The sequence below is a fragment of the Pteropus medius genome, unplaced genomic scaffold (assembly GCF_902729225.1).
Source record: "Pteropus medius unplaced genomic scaffold, Ma_sr-lr_union100, whole genome shotgun sequence".
Classification (NCBI taxonomy): domain Eukaryota; kingdom Metazoa; phylum Chordata; class Mammalia; order Chiroptera; family Pteropodidae; genus Pteropus; species Pteropus medius.
Window position 1 is genome coordinate 5,557,350 of NW_024342644.1, and position 20,627 is coordinate 5,577,976.

Below are 20,627 nucleotides of genomic sequence, written 5' to 3' on the forward strand. Positions count from 1 at the left end.
TCTTCCACACCTTGTCCCAGTTTAAGGTGAAGAAAGCTGTATCTCTCTTGAAGCTAGACTGACATATGGACATCTGGATTTGCACTCTGAACACACAAGGAAGTGATTGGTTGCATTATAAAATATGGAGTCCTCTTTGGTAAATAACCTTTTTTTGTTTATTTTATTTTATTTTTGAAATGCCATATGAAAGAAAGCAAAAGATGCCTTTTCTCTAGTGTTTTGGAAACCTGGATCTCATCAACTTTCTGGTTGGTTTTGGCTGTCAAGGCTCCTTATGCCAGAGTCACTGTGAGCCAGGTTTTTGAGGTTCCTCCTGACCCATGTTGGCAGCCTCTTAAAAATAACTGTCATTCCAAGTTCAGCTAAAATATATAACTCAACGAATAAATACATATAAAGTATATGAATAGAAGCAGGAAAGCGAGGATTAGCAGACCAGAGAGTAAGAGTCTTGCCATGAAAAATACTATAAAACACTCTTAGAAAGGTTCTTGCTTATATTATTACTTGTACAGTAAATGTAGAAGCTTTGACCCATTTCTCATGGTCCATCATTTCCCATTTCTCTGCTGGGAGGTTTCAAGTTGCCGATCACTTGCACATTTTCTTGAAAAAAAACTTCACTAATATTTATCATTGGTTTATCCCAGGCAAAGTGTGTGAAAGTGGTTCAGCATCAGGTAAATGAAATCAAATGCCACTCTCCTGTGTGTCTTTCTTTTTCTTCTAGAAATGTTCTCTATTACTTCGAATGGGAAATCCTCATATATATAATTAAATAAGTTTTTGCCGATCTCGAAAATGAAAAATGAGAACAAATAGCAGAAAGGAGAAGGATAGTTCAGATACAGATGTTGACAGGTGTATGGGGGAAGGGGCGCTCTGAAGAACAAGTTGTTAACCAAGGATGAGTTCAAGATTCCGTTCTTGTTTTTTTACCTTTGGTTGCTGTATTATATCAAGGCTGTTATGGACATTACTGTAAAGGGGAAAAAGATAACATTGGGAACTGTTTCATGGGGAGTTCTTTGTTGCAAAGGGTAGCTTTCATTTGCATAGCTCTGCCCAAGTTCGAATAGTAGACATCGCTACTTCCATTGTTCATGTTTTCTCACCCCAACTTCTGTTATCTGCCACGCATATATTTCGTTTGGCATTTAAGTGCACAGTTCCTAAAATTGCTGACAAATAATCTCCATTGCACATATTGCTGGCAATGTGTTCTCACTGTAAATGCTCTCTGTATGTTCCTGGGAAGTTGCATAATTGCAGTTGCTCTAGTTTACTGTGCAATATGCTCAGTGACTAATGGCCTAATCAGGACTTGAAAAATATATAAACAGTTCAACATAAGCAATGGATTCACTGAGCGCTTTTCATCCAGACAAGGGTGAGCTAATGGGAATTAAAAAGACGGAGGTGTGCAGCAGCATCTTTGATGTATTGATGTTAAAGCATTCCCACAAATCCCATGCATTATTGCTCATTGATGGCGGATCCGTTTTCATATGCATGAGCCTGGAGTGCCAAGTGGTCGTCCTAATTGGCTCTGATTTGATATTCCTTAATGTGGATGTTACACGTGTTACAACTTTTTTCCTTTCCTCTAACTGCTCCTGACTGTGACAGCTTTGGAGAAGCAGCCTGTCTCACGTGTCTCTTGTGGCGTCACCCTAGCCCTGGTTGCTTAGGATAGAATTACAGTGGAGACTGTGTGAGTAGGACAGCAGGGCTTACCTTGGTGCATTGTTGATTGACACAGATTCTTGTTCTCTCATTCTAAGGGGCACTTTTCCTTCCAAAATGTCCAGCTGAGATGCACAGTGGTAGAGACTTCCAGCATGGACTAAGTATTCCCCACCAAAAAAAAAAAACCCAAAACAAAATGGGTGTCTACTTGGAGCATGGTCCAGGAGAGGAGGAGTAATAACAATTATCATTGTCATGTCTCCTTTCCTTTGGAATTCATTAGGTATCCCCTAAATTCTGTAGCTCTTCCCCTATTCATCTTTCTCTCATACATTTTCTGTCTGCCAACTTGACTATTCATTTAATTTTAAAAAAATTTCGATGACATTATTTAATGTCTTAAGACCATTTCCGAAGAAATAGTTGATGATGGAAAGCAGTGTTTTCTAAAATAATGAAATGGATTGTTTTCTAAGGTGTATGCTAATTCATAAAGGAGAAAAAAAAGAGTCCTCGCGGCCTTCTTCCTAGCTTTTTTACGGTATGCAGCCAACAGGTTCCTTATGTATAACCATGAATAACACCCATCAATATTATTTATTTCACTTTAAATGTAAAGCTGTTGAGGCATAGGACAATAACCAGTTTTCCCTGCCTTGTGGTACTCTGTTGTCCCTCGCTTTCTCTCTTGGGTGACATCCCGCCTCTAATCCATGTTGTAGCTACCCTGGGCCCCTCTTTTCTTGAAGGATCTGATGAACGTATTTCATATTGTGATGTTTGTATCTTAATTTATTAGATCTTTCGGAGGACTGTATGTTTTAGAAAAAGAAGCTGGGGAGTACAATGGATGACAATTTATTTTGGAACTCAGGACATTGTGGATTAGGGAATGGTAAGAAAGAGAAGGGTAGAAGGAGATGTTTGGGGGCCAAGGAGCCTTTTTGGGGCTCTTTAAAGTAGTAGATGTTAAGGTCATCACCTTGTCCAAAGGCTGCCTGCAGCTCTGCACCCTGGCCCTCTACAACAGACCAGTTATGTGGTTGCTCTCTCCAGAAAAGCTAGGTACAGAGCAGGGAGCCAGGGCAGCATCCTCCCATACATATTTAATATTTATACATTCTGGTAGAGTTTTATTATCTGTATTGGATATGGGAGATCATGGTAAAATATTCCAAAACAGTTGAAACCAAGAAAAAAAAAAGAGGCATATATTAGGCTTTGAAAAGTTTTTGGAACTTATTTGGTTATGTGCTTTCATTATTTTAAATAGCAACCAGATTAAAGATTTTTGAATAAATTATTTTAAAGTGACTCTTAATATCACTACATTAGGAACTCAAGATGTGAGCCATAATTTCTTTAACTCTAATAAATTTATTAAAGTTAAAGAAGCTTAATATTACAATAGAATGAAGTAAAACCTACTAGAAAGCACTAACACTTCATGTACATCTTCCATTTAATCTCAGGGATAAAATACTTATTTTAAGAGAGGAATGGTTTGAATGTTCAGACATTTGTGTGTAAAACTCCAGTGAGTTCTTCCTGAAATCTAACTCGGTAGTTCCTAGGCTTCAGTATACATAAAAATTGCTGTAAATATAGTTGTAGATATAAAATCATGTTTGCAGTGTCTTTTGGGAAAGTTAAATGATTTTGAAAGTTAATTCGGATTATATACACTTGCTAAACTTTCAAACTGAACCTTCCACGTAAAAACTGACTGTGTACTGTTTTTTCTTCCTTGCCTCCCTCTCTCCCTCCCTCCACTCATTTCTACCTTTATTTCTTCCCTTTCTTCCCTCCCTCCCTTTCTTTTGGTAGATTAGCTTCCAGAGATATTGTGCGTGTGTGTGTGTGTGTGTGTGTGTGTGTGATTAAAATAGTGGCGTCTACTTATATTCAAATCAGAAAATTACTAGTATGCCAAATATTTAGAGCTCTTAGAAAAAAATAAAAAATAAAAGTATTCCATAAAGGGTTACCCGAATTCCCTATCCTGTGCTCCCACTTGACTTTCTGTCTTTGGTTTCCCATTTTTACCTGGAAAAGCACACCCGCCAAAAGACAGCCAGGTTCTCTGTGCAGCAGAGCATATTAAACCATCTATAGATGAGAAAGTAACATTTTGGCTTAAAAGCCACCTTCTAATATAAGGTAGAATATAAATGATAATGATCAATAGAATATAAAGCATTGTTAGTAAGCATTTGAAAATAAGATTTACTTAAATAATTGAAGACGTTTAGTAGTTGGTTAAAACTTATGTGATATAAATGTGTATTTTCTCAAATAAAAGGGAATCAAACTAGCTACCCAAGAAGTCAGCTTCTGAAGAAGAAGGTTGGTGAAAATCCTAAAAGTAACTTAGACATTGGCATAGTACACATTTCATTTGTATCTCTGTCATAGCAGAGTAATTTAACCTGCATTGTTGCCATGTGACATCAGCTCCTCAACTTTTTCTATCATTTTTAACTGGCAAAATTAAAATAATTTAATCCAATGAAAAAGCATTTAAAAAAATTTGCCATTGTTAAAATTAAATGGCAAATGAAAGACACATCTAAAGTTATTACTAGAATTTAGAAATAAACGAACAATATTTTGGCTCAAGTAGCAGGTCTTTTTTAGGCCAATAGCCATGGATAAAAGTTATAAGAAAAAAAAAAATCATTTAAGTTCATCATGCACTGCTTTCAGACAACCATTTAATTTTTTAAATTTCAGACAATTTAAAGTGCACTGTAAATATAGAAAATAGATTGAGTTGATTGATGGGTGAATTAAGACCAGTTATAGAAAATCGTCAACAGTTATATCTGAATTTCATCAATTGTCTTTGCTTACATTTGCAATTAGTCGTCTGGTGAAAAAAAAATGTAGGTGAACATATAGCTGTTTAAAAGGAATTAGCTGCTTGAAAGGACAAATATTCGTGTTGAATTTACCTGAAGAGTAACCCTCAACAAACTATTGCTCAAACATGTCAGCCTTCACTGGCATGAATGAAGCAAGATAAAAATAAAACGGTTAAAATAAACAGGATTTGGATAAAAATCTTAGTATACAGGTTTTGTATCTCTAGACTTTGTGGAAAAGCTACTAAAAATGACTTCAGACCTAATGATGAGAGAATGGAGAGAAAATCAGCCAAGGGCCAAAAAAATTATTTGATTTAAGTATTACCTATCAAACGTGGCAGCATATTTGACTTTTAAAAACAACACGGCTAAGCTTTATGTACCTCCTTGTCCCCTTATCTAAGAGGGATTTTCAAACAGCACTCACTCTGGGGTGGTGAATTTAAAAATAGAAGATTCCCTTCCCCCACTGCACACATAATTAATACCTGTGTTCCAGCTTGGAGCCCTCAGCCTGCTGAGTTCCTTGCTTGTCATCTCCCAGCACTCATCCGCATTCCCCTTGATTCACACCGTATTGTTTGTTTACATGTTTCTCTCCCAGACTAAAGTTGAAAAGCTTCTTTAAGGACAAGGACAAACTCTCGTTCCTTTTTACATTTACCATGGTGCTTTGTTTACCGTGGCCATTGAGACATTATTCACTGATCTTTTAAAAAATTCATAGCTAATAAGTGAAAGTAAAATAGCACAATGAGATAAACAGCTCAGATCCGAAATGTTACAAAATGTTGTAGAGGGTGTAGTGAACACAGGAGAAAGTGAATACGCTATTCCAGATCTCACAATGGAATAGAACAAAATCAATTATTGATGCTGGTATAAAACTTTTCTCTGTCAGCTGAATGTTCCAGAGGGCAGGCCGATCTTGTATAGTTAAATCTGTTATGGACACGTTTTCAACCCAAAAGAATCGTACTGAAATTCTTTGGTCAACACTAGCAATCCACAATAGAAAACATAATTTGTGAGTTGGGAATCAGGGTAGGAAACACAGCTTTATGTTTATAGAGGAAAAAATATCTGTTCTTCCACCGTGCTGCTTTCTTTCTTTATAGCCCAGGCATAGTCTTTGCCATTGTCTGTTTATTATCCCACCACTAGATGGAGAGTGCAAGGACCATATTTTATTCATATGTATCCTCAGGGCCTAGCACAAAGTAGGCATTCAGCAAATGTTGAATGAAGAAATAGGATGTTTCAATTTCCCTAACAGCTAAAAGGATATATAAAACCAGTGCTAAGCCCAACAAGAGTTGGTTACATATACTGGTAATTGTAGTTTTGAAAGTATGGAGCTACTTTATACATTATTTGTTGTATAGTTGAGTGACTTTTAAAAGTAAAAAGTTATGGTTATGGGATATTAAATCTGGCAAGGACTTAAAACCTGTAGCTCGATCCATTTAAGAGCATTTCCCTGCTCTTCTCAACTAACCATATAAAAAAGGTGAGTGTAGGTTAGTAAATCATCTTTTAGAAATCTTAGCTTGTATATGTTTTCATCAGATTGTAAACTCACCCACACTTGCTACTGTAACTGCTATGGTGGTATCATAACGAGCCCAATGAGGGTTGCAGGGTTGGAGATACTTCTCTTGATGTTTTCATTTATAATGCAACACTTCTGAATTGGGTATTTTTACATATTGGAGACAGTGTATAATGATATCCAAGTTTCTTTTCTCCCTATCCCCACACCCCCTTATCTTATTCCCTGGCAGTGCCCTGCACCCCAATTTTAAATAGCATATAAGGTTCATCTCCACCTTCCCCTGAAAACCCATTCCATATCCCTTCCCCCTTCATGTGTACTTGTCATGAATGCTTGAATTTCATATCTTCAAAGCAAATAAAAAAATGTGTAACACTTTCCTGAAAGGTAAGAGAAAATGTGTGTCTGTGGCTGCCAGAGCTGAGTGCCATGAGGCTAGTATCATTACATAATGACTCCTTCCTCCTGAATTTAATTGAAAAATATTTGAAAGAGGGAAAGGGAGCAGAATTCATAATGAGTAAAGTGGACCTTGGCCCTTAGATTGTCAGAGTTATGTGACAATCTAAGTTATGTTTCGGACTTTGTGAAACTATCATGCACTTAGAGAAAAACCTCTGAGAGAAGACATAAAACTCTAAAGTCTTACAATTAATATGGAAGTAGTTGATGGAGGATTCATCTACAAAGATTAATTTGTTAAAAAGCCGTTGGTTACCTCCAGGTACCAGGGATGTGCATGTTAATATTCTTGGAAGAATGTTCTGTAAAATCACTACTCTCCAGGGAGCCTTCCCCATCTAGACATCTAGGGCTCAGTTTGGCTGTAGCTTTTGATGAGGTGAATTCTGATCCTATGAATTTAACATCTAGCCTTGGAAGGTCTAGTTTTGTTTAAGATTTCAGTACGAACAGGAGCCCTGTTTCCATTTACTATTTTGTTGTTTTGAAATTGAAATGGAAAGTCTGAGCAGAATTAAGAACTCCATGAAACAGGATCGTTTAACGTCTATGTTTAAATCATGTTCTTAGAGAGAACTTGTTGAGGAAAGGATCTTTTTCTCTAGTAGACTGATTTCTTATTACCGGACAGTGGCTGTGACCCAGTATGTGCTTCCAAAACCTCTCTTCTGTTATCAGAGACAAGCTTTAAGTCAATCAACTGCATATTTGGCCTACACTGTGTTAAACCTGATTGAAAGCATTTTTATTAATGATGTCTAGGTAATAGGGTTGCAGAGAGCTTTAGAAAGTTCTTGGTCAAATAGCAAGCTTTGGCGTATTTAGCCTTTACAGTGGCAGAATGGATTGTGAGCTCGTTGGCAGGGTTGAGTCGTGGGTCATTGGGAAAGGCTATGTTTCCGTTGCCTGTGGCTGAGAATAAGTATAGCAGGGCCATTAAAACCTGTGGTTGAGTTTTGACTTAGAGCTGTTTTAAAATGCCAAATGGACTGAATTCATGAGAAACTAGTTTGAATGAGACCAGATGCAATGTAAGAGCATATATACACATATGTTGGAGGCTTTTCTCCCTATGGGAAGAAATGATGGAGAGAGCAAAAGACCGCTAGGTAAATTGACATGTGCCTTAGACCAGTGGATCTTAGCCGGGGGGCCCTTTTGCCCCTCTGCAGAGGATATTTGACGATGTCTGGAGACATTATTGGTTGTCACAACTGGGAGAGGGGCTTAATACTATTGGCATGTAGTGGATAGAGACCAGGGACGCACTAAGTGTCTCACAACGCAAAGAACGGTCCCCACAACAAAAGAATTATCTGGTCCAAAACGCCAATAATACTTGAGTTGAGAAATCCCGACTTACTTAGATCCTCTCTTTTTGTAGTTTTCAAAGGGATAAACCAGCCTGTCTTGGTGGCAGGTGAGAGGTAAGCTGCGGATCTGAGTGGGAAGAGCAAGATGGGATAGAGAGATAAACGAAGTGTCTACTTTGTTTGAAAATTAACTATTTGAGCCGTGTTTCATTTGCATACAAATGAATATTTGGTACTCTGTCTTTATGTGTTTGAGAAGACTGAAAAGCATGTGCGCCGCGGGGCCATGGCCTTTGTGTTAAAGGTGACCTGAGTATTTTTTTTTTTTTCTTTTCTTCATAGAACCTGTCTTAGTTTTCTATTGCTGCTGTAGCAAATTACCACAAACGTGGTGGCTAAAAACAACTCAAATGTATTATCTTGTAGTTCAGTGCGTCATAAATCCAACACAGGTCTCACCATTCTGAAATCAAGCTGTCAGCAGGGTTGCATTCCTTATGGGAACTCCAGGGGAGAATCCAAATCATTGCCTTTTCCAGTTGCTGCAGGCCTCTTGCATTCTGTGGCTTGCGACCCGCTTCCTCCATCTTCAGAGCCAGCAACGTTGCATCTCCCTTGGATGTTTTTGTGCCTTCCTTTTCCACTCTTAAGGACTCTTTGGTTACACTGGGCGCACCTGTACAGATTCCCCATCTCAAGAGTTTTAATTAAATCATGTCTGTGAAGTCCTTTTTTTCCATGGGAGGTAACATTCATAGGTTATGAGGATTAGGATGTGGACATTTTTGGGGTGTGAGGGGGCATTATTCTGCCTACCATACAACTCAGAGCATTTACCAGCACATTTCATTGACTTGAGCTAGATAATCTAGAAAAAGAAGGGTTATAAAAACCATTCGAAATAACTCCCTTTCCAGTGGTACAATTCTAGTGTTTTAGAGGCGATTTTTCTTTTAGTGAATGTAGTGTGACATTGAAAATATTTGGAGGGTTTTGAAAAGTAATTGTCAAAATTGACAAAGACACATTCCAATAGAAGAGAAAACAAGGGGAAAGGTGGGGGAGGAAACTTCAGACAAGAGGTTTGAAAACTGGCATGTGCGACTAGTACTCACTTGGTGGTGAGGGGAAGGCTTGTAGGAAATCCAGATTTCTCGGCCCGGAGAGCCTAAGTAGGGGTGGGACCTATGGGTGTATTTTTAATGCACACTCTTCTGTGATGCATCGTGAAAGTTTCTTGGTTCATACTTTGAGAAGCAAAACGTGAATAACTTTTAAAAGAAATATACATTTTAATAATTTAGTGTGAAATGAAACCATCGCATAATACTGATGTTAGAGGATAGGATAAATAAGTATATGAAGTTCTTGACATTTGTGTCATTTTAGTTACATTCAGGGGAATGCGATTTATTTTTGGCATCTACTAACCTCTGTTGTATTAAGCCATATTTATATTAAAAGTAATGATTTTGACCCTTGATTGTTCTTGTTAAGACTTTTCTGCGTGATTAATTGTTGTGTTGATGTAAATATGATTTGGGCTTACTCATATTCAACAAGAACTAATGACTCTTAGAAATGTCAGTGACTCTTAAGTCCTTTTCAGATCAGCTCTACCAGACTGTCATTACAGGTTTGCTTGGAAGCTTAGAGATAATATTGATGAATTTCTTAACACATACATAACAACATACAGTTGCTCAATAATTGCTAACTCCAGAAAAGAATTGATTTGTTCAATCTTTTCCTAGGGCTTTCATTTTGGGAATAGAAACTTAGAGTTCAGAATTCCCATCTGTGTAGTCCGTAAGCCCACCTTCTGTACGGAATCTTCCCTGACACCCTCTCCTACGTAAACCGGCTTCCTCTTCTGACATGCCATAGCTCTTCTCTTATCTTCTTACTTTATTGCAGAGAAGTTGTGCCATTTGCTGTCTTCCCAGATGGAGAATTAACTTCCCGAGGACATGATCCATATCAGATACTTTTTACTCCAGACAAGCGTCTGGCAGAATTTCTTTCCAAAGCACATATTCAATAAGTGTGTTGGCGAATTGACTAGCATTTAGAGAATCAGGTCATCAGCTTACAATTTTTCAGATATTGTTTCTCACTTGTTTAGAAATTTAAAACTTTGCAATGATTTTTATAAAACCAAATTTAAGAATAGTTATATACTAAGCTTTTTATGTTAATGATGTCACGATAACAAAAATTAGAGTAAATCTACTTGAATGAGGATGATTTTTCATCTAGATGATGCGTTCCACATGTCACGTCCAAGAGAAATATGAAATTGAGTTGTTGGTATGTGGTTGTGGCGAGCATGAGCAGTTATTATACATTACTTGGTAAAATTCATATTCATATCTTGTCAGTTTACAGTGAGCCAGAGATTAAAAATAACATTTGTTTCTGTTTTAGTAACTGCTTTAAAAAATATCCCAAATCATTTTATTTTCTTTTGCTTGACTTCTAGTAGTGTTTTTAATATGTGGCCTTTCAAGCAGTAGTGAAATGCATCAAGGCAACTTGGCAGTGCATAACAGGACATGCTTCTAGGATTATTTTTAATGATTGAAAGTCATATTAAGTTTTTTTAAAAAACTGACCCAAAATACAGTTGAGCCGAGTAAACCCTAAAAGAAATCTGTGAATGAAATGTTGGTTCTTGGCCCTCTGCAGATTCTCCACATCTATTTTCTCCAGCTTTCTTCTTTCTTGCCCATTCACGACAAAAGGGGAAAGGTAGTGGGATCTCAAAGTGTGATTTACTGATGTTTTTCACATTCCCCCTTCCTCTTCAGTGATAGTTTGAAGGTTATACTGTAGTTTGTCCATGGTTTTCAGTTCAGGAAATATAGTCATCAGATCTGTGTGTTCTAGAGGCAGGTTTGATGGCAATCTGGAGAATTGATTGGAGGACCATGAGAGCAGTTGGAAACCTGGTGGGAAGGCAAGAGGGGTAGGTAAGAACAGAGGGAGTAATGTTGGGTAGAAAGGGAGGGATTCAAGTAGTATAACCGGGAAGTAGAATTGATAGGATTTAGAACCAGCTCGCTTGTGGAATAAGGGGAAAGGCAGAGGTGTTAATTCTGGTGTTTCCAGTTTGGATGACTCAGTGATGTCAGGGTACCAGGAATAGACTTACTGAATCCATAACAGCAATGGGACCCCAGAGTCTCTTATCACCCAACATTGCTTCGCTGTTTTCCTTGATGATTTAGCTTACCCTTTCTTGTTTGGGGCTTTTAGCTTGTGGCACCTTCAGCTTCACTTGAGTGGTCTAGAGTATCAGATGCTCAGAAGTAAGAAGAGAGGATTGTGAGCAACACCAGTGTGAAAGTGGATGGAGACAGAAGGGAGGAGTAGTGTATAATATGAAAGGCAGTTTTTAAAACGTTGCCAGCTTAAGATTGCTCACTTTAGATTTTAAGAGCAATAGGAGAAGTTGGCATTCACCAAATAAGATCTTCAGCCTTTCACTAAGTTATGATAGTGATTCAGAGAACTTTCTTTTGTGGTGCAGCACACTGAGCAGATCTGCCAAGACAGAAAAAGAGAACAGTGCTTCATAAACTATAATTACTTAAATGTTGCCGTAAGTAAATATTTAAAATATACTAAAATGGCAACATCAGGAAATATGACTAAGGGTGTGTCAATACGTGACACACCCTTTTCCCCACCTTTGTGGTTGTTGAAAATTTCCACCAAGAATGATATATGCAAAGCAGGTTAAGGTCAGGCTGTTAAGTTTCAGAGGAAGGCCAAAATTTGCATGGTTCTATAAATCCAATGATGGAGTTTACAAGTGGAAACCAACATTTTAAGTTAGAGAGTCTGTCACAGTAATTAATATGAGCCATTACAGAAATTTGGCATGGTAAAAACGAACAAACAAACAAACAAAAAACGAAAACAAACAGGTCCACTTCTGATCATGTCTCCTGCTAATACACAAGCCTCCAAGTTATTTGGTTTGTCTTAGAGAGAGGGGAGTTTTGGAGGAGAATAAAATGCCTCATGAGTTTGACATAGTATAGAAGGACTGTCGTTATCACTTGATATTAGATTGTACCATTTTATACAAAGTATACAGCACAGTTTTTCAGAAAGTAAACTGTGCCAAGAGAATGAGCTGGATTCTCATGTATCCTATAGTCTGTGCCCACAGGCTTTTTAATATTCATTAGAAAACTCCATGTAAGTCTGTGCCATTTATGTTGAAAACATACACAGAACATTTCAATGGGATGTGGGACTGCAGGTAAAGAATGCCATTAAAAATGGCTGAGCATTTAGATAAGGCATAATGTAATCAATGGATTTCGGGGTATACTCCAAATTCATCTTTTTTTTTTTTTTTTTTTGGTCGAGAGTTGGTATATTATCCTACTTTCTTCTAAAATCAGTTCACATTAAGAGGGACCTAATTCTTTCTATTCTGAGAATGTCACAAGTAACTGGCATGGAACTTCCCAGTGAACATCGTAGATTGCAATATAGACTACTATTCTCTTAAACAATATTAAAAACTTCTCGTTGAATTACATTGCTATTTTTTTTTAATCTTAGGACTGAAGGGAAAGATGTTTAAAAATAAAATCAACATGAAAATGCATGCCCGTGTTCTTTAGTCTCCACCCATTTAAAGAAAGATAGGAGCGACTGTGGTATTTTGTATTCAGCACTGTGGAAAGTGCTGTGAGAGATTCTCCAGAAGATCTTGAGCACACTCGCCATCTACTGTGAAAGACAAGACTCAGGCAAATGAAGCAACATTGCCCGCAGTTGGGGAGTTCACAAGTAAACCCACATTGTTGGGAGTCTCTCCCACAAGCTCTTTGAGGAAAGGGAGAACTGGAGTAGTTCTGCAAGGACAAATGTCTTGAGTTGGGCGTTGGAAAATGATTAAGATGAATCTAGAAAGGTATTCATTATATTTTGAATGATTCTGGATTAGCAGAAGGAAAGCTATCAAGATGAGAGAAATGATGGGCAAGGGGTCAGAGGTGTATAGTGAACAATCTGACCTGAGGGAGCTAAAGATAATACCACTTCCTTACCTTACTTGGGTGTCTTAGAGATGACACACATTCTTACCACCCTTGTTTCATAAATATGCTTTCAGAGGAAAAAGGAGGGAATATGGACTTGAGGGCACCTTGGGTTTTGTTTACAGAACATCATTACCAATGCCTCTACCTCACGACCTTTTAAGAATTGAAAAATTGGACTTCACAGTGTCCAGCATATATGACTTTTGAGTGAGACTTCTTTTTCATGTGATAACCAGTCTGTTTTGGGGAGGGAAAAGAATCTTTCTGCATCTACATATATTAAGGTGGGCTCTGAACTAATTCATCGAGTAGCTTTGAACTAATTCATTGAGTAGCTCCTCACTTTGAAATAAGGAAATGAAGAGGATGTTTCATGATTTTTGGAATATAGTAGTCCCCCCTTATCCACGGTTTCACTTTCTGTAGTGTCAGTACTCAAGGTCGACCACGGTTGGAAAATATTAAATGGAAAATTACAGAAATAAATAATCCATAAATTTTAAATTGCACATGGTTCTGAGTAGCATGATGAAATCTTGCGCTGTCTTGTCCTGTCCATCTCTTTGACCAGACTCTCCATGCTGTAGACACTCTTACCTATTGGTCACTAGTAGTCATCTTGGTTATCAGATCAACTGTCTTGGTGCGTTAGTTCTTGTGTTCAAGTAACCCTTATTTTACTTCACAATGGGCCCCAAGTGCAAGAATAGTGATGCTGGCAATTCGGAAATGCCAAAGAGAAACCATAAAGTGCTTCCTTTAAGTGAAAAGGTGGAAGTTCTCAACCTAAAAAAGAAAAAAAATTGTATGATGAGATTGCTGACTTACAGTAAGAATGAATCTTCTTTCTGTAAAATTGTGAAGAAGGAAAGAGATCTTCATACTGATTTTGCTGTTGTACCTTGAACTGCAAAACTTATGGCCACAGTGCATGACAAGTGCGTAGTTAAGATGAAAAGGGTGGAAGACATGAGCAGAAAATGTGTTTCACTTGACGGCAGCGTGGGGCAACAGCACTAAGCCACCATGAAGACTTTATCAAGGGAACCCCTGAAACGAATGCCACCAAGCCATTTACCCCAAGTAAGAGATGGTTACACAGAGTCAGGAATAAGTTATAGCATTTTAACATCTCACATGAGCACTATAGAAGGGTGAATACAGTACAGTACGGTATTCTCAGAGAGAGAGAGAGACCACATTCTCATTCACGTAACTTTTATTATGCTATATTATTATAATTGTTCTATTTTATTGTTAGTTATCGTTAGTCTTTTATTGTGTCTAATTTATAAATTAAATCTTATTATAGGTATGTATTTATAGGAAAAACATAGTATATATAGGGTTCGGTACTATCCACGGTTTCAGTCCTCCTCTGGGGTCTTGGAGTGTGTTATCTGAGGTTGAGGGGGGACTTCTATAACTGCCAGAGGAGGAAACAAGATTGCTGAAGTTCAGTAAACTGTTTGTTGGGAATAAGGCAGCATATAATCGTTAAGAGAGAATCTTTGGTGTCAGACAGATAAAAGTTGGAGTCCTGAATCTCTCATTTAGTCCTCTGAGTATGTTATTTAGCTCCATCTACCTCCATTTTTTTGTTTGTTAAAAGTAGGATAATGAAGGTGTCTGCCACCTAGGATGATTTTAAGGCTTAAAGAGATAATATAATCTGAAGGCTTAACACTCAAATACTAGCTATTATTATTATCGCATGTGTACATTAACACCCAAAGATAACCAATGTTGTTCAGTAGTTCTTTTTAGTTCTTAAACAGATAATGATTTATAACTAGATAGTTACTTCATTAACTGGTTTCATAAAAAAGTCTTTCTGAATCTCTTCCAGGGTACTTAAAAAGTTCATTGTCTTTAGTTCAAAAAACAAATCCTTTGTCTTTAGTTAAAAAAACAAATCCTTACTAGATTAGTAAAGCCTAGGTTGGAAAAAAAGCGTTTGCTAAAGAAGTCTAAAACACATACCTTTCACAGATTTTTTACCTGGTAGAAGTCCAAATAAACAAATGTTTTCTTCACGGCTAACCCTGTCCTCTGGTCCCCTCATGGTTTATATCATGGCCACGTCAGCCTGGGTAAACAGCCCTTACTGGGTTGAACCCAGAAGTTGCTAGAGAGCTAGGGCTGGCTAGACTTGCAGAGGCCAAGGGCAAGATGGAAACTCAGTTTTGAGTGGCGTCTGTAGAGCTTAGAAAGTCTGCTTAGTTAGCATTTCTCACTTTGAGCGCCCCAAGACCTTTTTGGACAGGTGACGGGGGTCTGCGAAGTCAACTATTTTTATAACAGTACTAAGACATTATTTACCAGTTTCATTCCTATTCTCTCTCAAGTGTACAGTGGAGTTTTTCAGAGGCTACATGATGTGCAATAATGTTGTATAATGAAATGTGTCTTCATTTGGAAGATCTGCATAATTCAGTGAACTAATATATTTTCCAGATGACCTATGCCTTGGTGTTACAAAATCATACATGGTAAAAGATCCATCCAGAGTGCAAGATAAACCAATGAATTTTAATATAAAAGGCTACAAGTAGTTTATTGATATGTTTCTGATTCCACATTACCACTGTCCTTTAAGAAACTACCACTTGTCAGGTTTGGGTGTAATATGAAAGAAAAATTTCCACAATTAGCTGAAAATGAAGGCCGAATTTTCTCTCTATACTTTAACCAAACAACATATCACAACAAATTGAATTCAGAGACACACGTGAGAATTTAACTGTATTCTGTTAAGCCTGATATTAAAGAGATATGTGAAAATTTAAATCAGTGTCATTTTTCACACTAACTTTTTTGCTTTCAAAATATAGTTATTTTGTCATAAAGATATGTTCTTTTATGTAACATGCCATGGGCATATTATTATTTGTACTAAATGAATTAATACATATATATTTTTAATTCTCTCAGTTTCAATTTCTAATACAATAAGTATTGTTAAATATAATCCAATTAGTCAAAGATTTTGGCGTCCTCAATACATTTTTAGGAGTGTAAAGAGGACTCGAGATCAAAAAGTTTGGCTTAGTATATTGTTTGCTAGGGTGCATTCTGGTCAACGCATGTTTACTGGTTACTTCTTTCTTCTGGAAAAATATATTTTAAACCAAAATGCATGCTTTCTTCCCTCTTAGAAATTTACAATACAACACAGTCCCTCAAAATTGTTTCCCAAATTTATTTCAACCTTTTTTGTTCTCCTTTTATCTTTAGTGTGACATAGTGTTCTACAGTGGGCTATAGCATCCCATTGAACACACTGTCGAATACATGATATAGGCTTCCTTCGTCCCATTTTTCCAAAATAAAAAGCAAGATTTAGCAGATACTTTTCTTCAAATCCATATTTTAATTTAGGGGATGGCCCATGAAAGTCTACCAGCTCATCTGACTGACTCTTTTTCAAAAGAAAACTACTCATACTTCATCGTATTATATTATTTTGCTTATAATCTTCAAAGCTGTTTTTACTTATGTTTCCAGACTCATGTGTTTTTAAAACTCTGTTTTAGATATTTTTGTGTGTTAATGAGTAGCATCTGCTTCTTGTGTCATAAAACAAAGTGATCCCATCGCAACACAAATTGCCCAAATTGCAGGTTAAGTCCTAGCAGTCTAGCTGAGGAGCTATTACTACTGTTTGGTATTTTTAAATGGCAAAAAATACCTTTGGTGAGGCATCATCATGCTTCTATAAAACACAGTTGCTTTTTGTAACAGAAAGATTTATAAATGGCAGTGGATTTCTGTGTGTGCGTGTGTGTGTGATTTTTCCTTTCCAGTTCTTTGGTTTCTATTGGTTGTGGGCACAACCCTAACAGTTAAAACAAAAGTATTCCACAAAATAGATGAAGACCATGTTCCTGACTGCTACTTCGTGGGCATTTTCTGCCTAAAAAATAAGATGAGAAAATACGCAGTACCAGATTCCTTTCTGACTGCCATTCTAAATTCATATCAAGTCAAAAGTGCAGAGATCATTTCTTTCTCTTTCTTTATTTCATGTGTCTGTCAGGGAAAGAATGAAGAAGTCTTAATTTGTTATAATAATTCAAGGGACAATAGTCATTGTGTTTTATGTAGTTCAAAAGCTTTTATTTTTTATATTTTGGTCTTGCCAGTTCCTACTTTAAAACAATATTGTTTGAATCCTTAGTAACTTTCTATTGCAAATGAAAATTTATTTTCTCTTATTCTTAAAAAACATCAAGCATAAATTATTGTGGCTATCTTATTTAATACCTTGTTATTTTTTTCACCACTGAGTAATTTTAGGGAGAATTCTTTACATGTGTAAAGGGACGTTCAGTCTACAGGAATATGTATTAGAGCACTTACAGACTGTATTGGAAATTCTTTCATAGTTAAATCAGCCAGAGTAACAAGACTGAAATTAAAGAACCAGACCGAGGTTACTCTTTAAACCGCAAGAGGCCACCTTTTCATCTTTGACAGTTGAGTATAGATTGTAGTATATTTGGGATATCAAAAATAGAAGAATTGTAGAGCTATGTGGCAGGTTAAGAAATTTGCTGAACATGCATATGGACCATTGTTTGTATAAAGTATATGATATTAGTGGAAAGTCGAATTTTAGGTACGCACATCTGAAGTGGGAGAAAAGGTTATTCTACAGGAGTCTTGTCATGGAATCATTAAGAGCCTAAGCTCTGGAGTCAAGTGGCCTGAGTTTATTCCCACCTCTCCCACATGTGTGGTATTAGCAGTGATGTAATTCTTTGTGACTCAGTTTCCCCAACTGTAAAAAGTCACATAAAATTCCTATAACAGTGCTTGGAGTTCATAACTGTATTAGTTATCTTTTGATGTGTAAAAAATTACCCTAAAACTTGATGGCTTAAAACAACAAATATTTATCATCTCACAGTTTCTGTGAGTAGGATTCAGGGTGCATCTTAGATGGTTGTTTCTGGCTCAAGGCCTTTTGTGAGATTGCAGTCAAGCCATTAGGGTGCAGGCTCATCAGAAGGGCAACCAGGTTCACTCACACAGATGCTAGCAGGCAATGTGGGGCTGTCACAGGACAGCCTCACAAGTTGGTAGTTGGCTCCCATCAGAGTGAGTAATCCAGGAGAAAATAAAAAAGAGCACCCAAGATGGAAGCCACAGTCTTTTGGTAACCCAGTCTCGGAAATGACACCCCATTACCTTTGTTGCACTCTGTTTGCCAGATGAGAGTCATGAAATGCAGTCAGCAATCAAGGGAAGAAGACTGACTATTCAAGGGCATGAATACCACGAGGTGGGAACATTGGGGACCGTCTTGGAGGCTGCCTGTGACAGTAACTCATGTTTTAACTAATAACCGCTTTCCACATGTCCATGAATGCAAACTTGTTTATCCAACTGTCTATTTGATATCTCACTAGGATGTGTAACGGTTATCTTAAACCTAACATGGAGAAATGGAGCTCCCTGACACTTGTTTCTCCCATAGTCTTTTCCATCCTGGTGAATGGCAAATCCATTTTTAGAGATGATCATGTCAGAAACTTGGAAGGATACTTCTTGATGCTTTTCTTTCTCTTATACCGTTTGTCAACTTGACCTTCAAGTTATATCCAGAATCTCACTAGTTCTCACTACCTCCTCCCCTATTGTCACCACTTTAGTTTACCAATTGGGTGTCTCACTTGAATTTTTGCAGTACCTAATGGACTCTCTGTTTTCAACCTTAGCCATTACTGTATATTCTTCACACAACAGACAGACTGATCCCTTAAAACATAAGGTATATCAGAATAGTACTCCATTTAAAATTCTCTAGAGTCTTTCCATTTTACTTAGAATAAAAAGCCAAAGTCTTTACAATGGCCTACAAGGCCTTTCATGATTATAAAATTATTTTTCTGTATTTTATATAAAATAATGTACATATGTAGTATAATAAATACTATATTTATCTGTGTAAACATATTTATATGTTTAATTTATCTAGAATTTATTTTCTGAATAGTGTAAGATAGGGATCTGACTCTTCCCAAATGAAGAGCTAATTTTCCTCACATTATTTATTGAAAAGAACACCCGTTCCCCGCTGAGGTGATATTCCGCCATGAATCTGTTAGTCTTCTCTTATGCAACCTAATTGTTGAGTTTTAGGATAAAGATATACCTAATACAGAATATAAGTTACAATGGTGTTTTTATAGATTTTATTTGTTATGGTATACTCATATATAAAAACAGCTTGAATTATAATTGTGAATTAATTATGGAAAATATTTACTTATGTCCCTTTATTTGATGGATAAGTAACTAATTCTACTTAGAATATTGTGACTTAAATTTAAAAATTCAGTTAGCTATAAAACTAAGACTAACAAAAAATCTCATGTTTTTTAGGCCACTGTTTCTGACGTATGCTGATATAATATACTTTGCTGCTGCTTGTAACTATTCAGAAAATTATCACAAAAATATTTATAAAAATTTAAAACCATGTAAGGATATCATCTGAAGTGTAATCCATGTTTATATAGTAACTTTCAGTGTTCCGGCATACCTGTGAGTGCTCTAGGCCCCTGTTTTTTTTCTCCTTTCTGGACTTTTGATCTTATCTCTATTTATAACTTCAACTTGTAGACAAGAATGGGTAGGCAAAGGAGATTAAACTCAAGGCAGTTTGTTTTGTTGGTTATTAGCAGCACTGCTGAAAAGTTTACTGAAGGAGGGAAGTATACTGAAATTCTTGCTTCTAAGGATGTGTGTAGAATTTTCAGTGGTTTTCTTTTGATAAAAACGGTCTCATTCTTGTGAAACTATGTGTAATTGAAGGTTGGCTATAAATCACAAATGAAGCACTTCCAACTCCTTCACTTCTACAGAGATAAGAATGGAAAGTCTTGTCATTTAGATGATTCCTTTTTTTCTTTCTTTCTCCTCTACAAATAGTAAAAGCCTTGCTCTTGGACATCAGACTTTGGCAGCCAGTGAAGGACCCTCAGCTAATAATGGAGCCATTCTGCCTCTCCGAGATAGATTTGCTCCACTTGGTAACAAGAGTATAATCCAAAAATGAATTTCTTTCTTTAGGGCAAAAACAAAACAAAGAGAGAGAAAGAGTTCTCAATACCATGAGAAAGTATTGTGCTTCTAGTAAACTTTATGAACCAATACCACATTACATTACATTCAACAACCTTATTGTCCATTAAGAGTCAATAGGCATGAGTGATTAAATCCCATTAGTCAAGGCACAAATGAACTTGCTGTGTGACTTCCAGAGATCCGTCAATCTCTCAGAGCCGGCAGCTTCACTTGCAGAAGAATTTTGAAATAGATGACGAAGACTCTTCCCATTCTAGGCTATCAAGATATATAGAGAGTAGGTATAGATAAGAGAAATGCAGTAATTTATTTTTAGTAAAAGAAGATTGATACCAGCCAGTAACTCACAGTGGGTTTGCTTAAATCCTCCTCCTCTAAATTTCATTTTTACCAAAACCCTCAACTAAAAGTTTGTCATGCTTTAGACTTCCTGGCTTATGTTGATTTGTTTCGATATGTTACTGTTACACATGTGAGTGGGAGCTGATTTTCATGAAAAGTGCTCAGAAAACTAATAAAATTGTCACACCCCACTTTCAGTGGGTATTGATGGCGTCAAGGAAAGAAAAAAGCCTGC

The 20,627-nt window shown here is 36.9% G+C and overlaps 1 protein-coding gene across 11 annotated transcripts in view; it reads left to right on the forward strand.

Moving 5' to 3' along the window:
* ATXN1 (ataxin 1) overlaps window positions 1-20,627 on the forward strand; it is a 363,244-nt gene that overhangs the window by 67,225 nt on the left and 275,392 nt on the right. The window contains exon 4 of one of the 11 annotated variants that reach the window (XM_039866500.1): window positions 18,172-18,242. The exons of the other annotated variants lie outside the window; for them this stretch is intronic. The gene's annotated coding sequence lies outside the window, so the exon portion shown is untranslated. The remainder of the gene's footprint in view (window positions 1-18,171; window positions 18,243-20,627) is intronic. 11 annotated transcript variants of the gene reach the window in all.